The sequence below is a fragment of the Phaseolus vulgaris genome, chromosome 1 (genome assembly GCF_000499845.2).
Source record: "Phaseolus vulgaris cultivar G19833 chromosome 1, P. vulgaris v2.0, whole genome shotgun sequence".
NCBI lineage: Eukaryota > Viridiplantae > Streptophyta > Magnoliopsida > Fabales > Fabaceae > Phaseolus > Phaseolus vulgaris.
In genome coordinates this window covers 1140522-1145455 of record NC_023759.2, presented here as the reverse complement: position 1 = coordinate 1145455, position 4934 = coordinate 1140522, and the positions used below count along the sequence as shown (strand labels likewise).

The window sequence follows — 4934 nt, the reverse complement described above, 5'->3', positions numbered from 1 at the left end:
AATTTGAACATTTGATCGATGAAATATGATATTTTATATGGTAATAATGATGTGAATATTAACGCGATTAAAAGTTGATTGAGAGTATATTTATTCATTATTATAAAAAGAAGAAATGGAAAATAAAAATTATAGCTTGAAAAAACTGATAAATTCTTTAATATCTAAAAAATAAAATTAAATGATAATCATAAGTTACCTACTATAAAATGAAAAAATCTAAAAATTAATATAAACGTCATAATTAATATATATATATATATATATATATATATATATATATTATTAAAGTCAACACCGATAATAATTGAATTCGGAATACAATTCAACGTGTGATAGATAGGGTGTACTGAACTTATTAAAGTTAAATAATTTAAATGTATATTAAACTAAAGTTTATGAAAATCAGTTTTTTTTTTTTAATAAAACTGAGAATTTCAACGGAAATATACTCTTGATAATAACTAAATATTAACAAAACAAGTTTCCTTTTGGTAATTGTAGCTTTATATAATAATATAATTTTGGTCTTTAAAAATATTTTTATTGTAGAATTGGTTTATCAGTTTCTTAAAACTAATTAATTTTCGTTTATACAATATCAAATAGAGAAGGTTAATATATTCGTCACAATAATATGCATTAAAATAGTTATTAATATTTGCTTAGAATATTCTCTCATATATGAAACTCTAGAAAATTCTACAACTGTACTTATCAAAAACCCTGTCTATGGGCCAAGAAACAGATTCGGCCCATGGACAATGTCTCCAAAACGACCCAATTATGAATTTCAAAACTGACACATAAAAAACGTGTCATGCAAGAATATCTACGTCATCCAGAACCTTCTTTTCTTTGTGACCGCAAATACCTTACCCAACCAAACCAACAACACCGGTCGATTCGGCATTTCTTTTATTTAGCGCAACCAACTCATCTAATCCGAACCATTGGATTAATCCGTTCCCAATCAATCACAGCCGTTGATCATCTCCAGATTCTTCTATATAAAACGACCCCAACGCTTCATCTTTCCATTCCGTCGTCCACGTGAGTTTCACTCGGCGTCTCTTGCGTGACTCATCAAACCCTCGTTTTCATCGCCCAAAGTCAACTTCTTCGTTCTTGTATGGCCGATCGAAACTTCTTCTGGTTTTTAGGGTTCTTCAAGTGCAGGTTCTGTCGTTTCAATTTCGACGGAGGCGAAGGAGATTGGTTTTACACAGGCAAGAAATCGTTTAATTCGGCTGTTAATTTCATTAGGTAATTTAGATCAGATGTACCTGTGCGAATTTTCAGTTGATTTTAATCGGTTGTGGTTTTGTGTTGTTAGGTTTCGGTGACGCCGTTGCTGATCGTGGCTTTTCTGGACGGTGATGGTCACATATCGAAAGATTCACACGCCGTTGCGAGATTCGTTGTCTACTTTTTGGTGGCGGGACTTCTGGATAACCGACGACCGATCCAATCCTCCTGAATCGGTTTTGTGCCCGAATTCTTGGAAGCAGGTAAGATACTGATCGGGGTTCTTCATAAGAAGTCATCCTGGCCTGGTCAGGTATCGGACGCGAAACCAACCTACAAGATCTCGGGACAGGTTGTATTGGTAAAATCGATTAGGAGATATATTTTATGTGGTTGTGGGATCTGTTTGATATGATTGGAGGTAAGGTTGCGTGAGGTGTGTGTAAGGCAGTTGTTCTGATGTTAGCTCTTGTTAATGGACCTTTGCCCTGTCAGGTGCGCTTGCATGGCAGGTCCGAAAAGTGTTAATACAATGGTTATAATTTTGTTTGCGGGGGGAGGGTAGGCATCGGGGTTTGTTTTCAATTTTTTTTGCCCCGATTCTTTTGCCTCTCCCTATTGTGTTGTGTTTTCCCCCTCCCCTTTTCCTCTTCCTTAGTCTCTCTTCTCCGCCCTCTGTTTTTTTTTTTATTATTTATATTTATTCTGGTTCGATCTCCGCGTAACGGCTCGACAAAATGACAAAACAATTGGCTACTTGCAAGGTACATAGTGCTGAACGCACACTTTAATTTATTTTAATTTCGTTATGTATGAATTTACGCATTCAATTTTGCAATATATAATTAACATTATTCCTTGCATGCAATCATAGTCTGGTTTTATTAAATCGTAATTAAAAGGAGAGGCAATGCTACAATTTCTGCATATTTTTACCTATTTGTTGAGAGTATGTTTTACAACCTCGAAAATAAATGATTTGTTTATACATATGAACACTGCCATTTGGTGAATAGAATTTATTTGAAGGGGGCTTCCAATAAATTAATGCCTATAAGGAATTTATAAAATGTCTCGAAGGAGATTTGAGCAAAGGAACTTGCATCTTGTACAGTTCTGTGGTTTTTTAAACTTTAACTTGATTGATTAAAGGCAATTTATAAAACTGAAGCATATACTCATTTTTAATATTCGTTCCAAATTTATATATTGTTCAACAATTGAATCAAAGTGGTTTTTGATTTACAATAAAGTAATGTGCAAATGTTTCTATTCTTTGTCGAGCGTTCATGCATATCAGCTAGTTCAACAATTTATAACTTGTTCAAGAATTGAATCAAGGTGCCTTCGGATTTTCAATAAAATAATATGCACATCAACTAATCCCATCGTATCAGATGCAGAATATAATCTCACTGTTTCAAACTTTATTGTCTTATTGTTTTGTCCCTATCTTTCTGGATCCCTAAATCCTTGATCTTTTAAGTTACAAGTTTTCTTCTATAAAAACAGTTAATGTCTTGATGCAACTGTATTATGGAGCTAATATTAGGATACTTGGGATTTTGATGTACTTTATAATCTGCCGTGGTACATAAGGCAGTGATTACAGATTGCTGTAAATAGCTGTACCTAGTGTAGTTTTAAGGTTCCTTGTATCTGCAGTATTCTGCTTTGGATCAGCATCAATCTTGGCCTTTGTCAAACACTGTGCGGCTGTGGCGTTAAATGTTCCTTTTGAGTTTAGATATAATCTGAAAAAGAAGTCTGATATGCATAGGATGAAAGAACGCGTTCTTCTGTTTCAGCTTATCAAGGAAGGACCTTCATACTTTATAGGTAAATTGGTGTTGATCTCGAAAGATTATGACATCTTATAAGAATGGATATAGTTAAATTTATTCTAATTACTCTCCCTGAATTCTCTTGTTGGAATTTAGAAGTAGGCTTGCATTGCAATTTTGCATTTTGTTTATTTGATTGTATTGTATAAATGGTTAGTTTTAGTTCATGACGTGGATGTTTGTTTGGGATTGTCACAGAATTAGATAATTCAGTATTTAATTGTTACCTCATTTATAGCATATGATTAATGATTAATGATTTATACTCTTATAGGTTGTAGTTGTATGCTTATATTGATATTGATTTAATCCTTATTGGTGTGTGAATTTGCATTTCTGACATAATTTATGCTCTATTTGCAGGATAATTGTTAATCCTCATTCGTTCGATGAAAATATTGATTTACTGATAGGAAACTTCCTGGCTATTTATCAAGAGATTTGACTTTGGTGCTTCAACGTCAAACGATGCTGGATGAACGATAAACAACGGTGCATTAAAATCAAACGATTGTTTTATGTCCGGTCATGTAACATATACGTTAACGGTCATGTCTGTATATTCAGCGACATGTTCGACTATCTGTATACTGTTGACGTATTCCTGAAGTTGGTGGTTGTTATCAACTTGTTCGGCGATCTGTGTACTGTTGACGTATTCCTGAAGTTGGTGGTTGTTTTCAACTTCTCATAGCCTTGGTCATTGCTATTGAAAATTTTCGTCGTTGTTCTGTAGTTCTTGGAAAAAAATATTTGTCTCTGGTTTGTTTTCTACCCTACTCTTAACTGTGAACATTTTTCAGTGTATTTTTGTAAATGTTTTCATGTAGGTATTTTGGTGCCGTTTGGCCGTTGCAGGCTGACTAGTACCATCATCCATCATTACCCCGCTACTTATTGTTAGTTTTGGTTTTTACTACCCTTGTTTCCAAACATGTTGGTTTATAATTGGTTCTCAGTATTCGGTTTCGTAATTATATTTTGCGAATCAGATGTTGTGGAATATAGTTTGATCCTCTTGCCTTTTATGTTAATGGATTGAACATTCCGTTTCAATAAATACTAATTAATTCTCAGGGAGGAACATATGCACAATGTTGTGAACTTTCTATAATCAACATTGAATATTCATATAGTAATTTACTGTTCAATGTTTCGTTGTCTAAAGTAATGGCCGAAGATGGTATAGCACTTAAAAAACACGGCCTTTTAGAGAAAATCCACTTCCAAGATTTTTCCCAAGCAAAAATTGGTTCTGAAATATTGAAGTTGTTCGTGGTTGGATTTTCGGTTCCTCAAATTTTGGGTTTAATGTTTACGTGTTACGTGCTTTACTAGTCTATGGTTCAAATTACTATAGTACATAAGTTTTATCGAAGTGGTTTGTTATTTATATTAAGTAGTTACTAGTGCTCTTTCCTTTTCATTTTTTTCCTCCTTCATTTACTAGTTACTAGTGGTTTTTATTCATATTGGAAATCCTTGATTTGTTTTATATTCATGAACTATTCAAGTAGTTAGTTACAATATTTTGTTTTGATACTTCTCAAGGTTACGATGGATCCTCGAGCTCGAATTGGAATGAGCGCCCAAATGCTGTTGCATATGGGAGGCTGGTGGTTCGACTCCACCTGGATCCGCCTACTCATGTCACATTAAAGTTTAATCGCCTTTTTTAGAACAAAATAAGTTGTGTGTGTTCATTCATGGGATAGGTCCGTAGAATAAAGTTTTGCATATGGTTAATAAATTGAATTGGGTGTTGAGAATTCTTGTGGTAGAAAATTAATGAAGTCCATTTAGCAGTTCATATTGCATTAGTAGAAAATCTGAACAAATAAG

The 4934-nt window shown here is 33.7% G+C and overlaps 1 long non-coding RNA gene across 1 annotated transcript; it reads left to right on the top strand.

The window, feature by feature from the left end:
• Positions 1–852: 852 nt before the first annotated feature.
• Positions 853–4011, top strand: LOC137816418 (uncharacterized). The gene is made up of 3 exons (XR_011081798.1): positions 853–1229; positions 1337–3087; positions 3456–4011. It is a non-coding gene; the product is annotated as an uncharacterized lncRNA (long non-coding RNA).
• Positions 4012–4934: the final 923 nt, after the last annotated feature.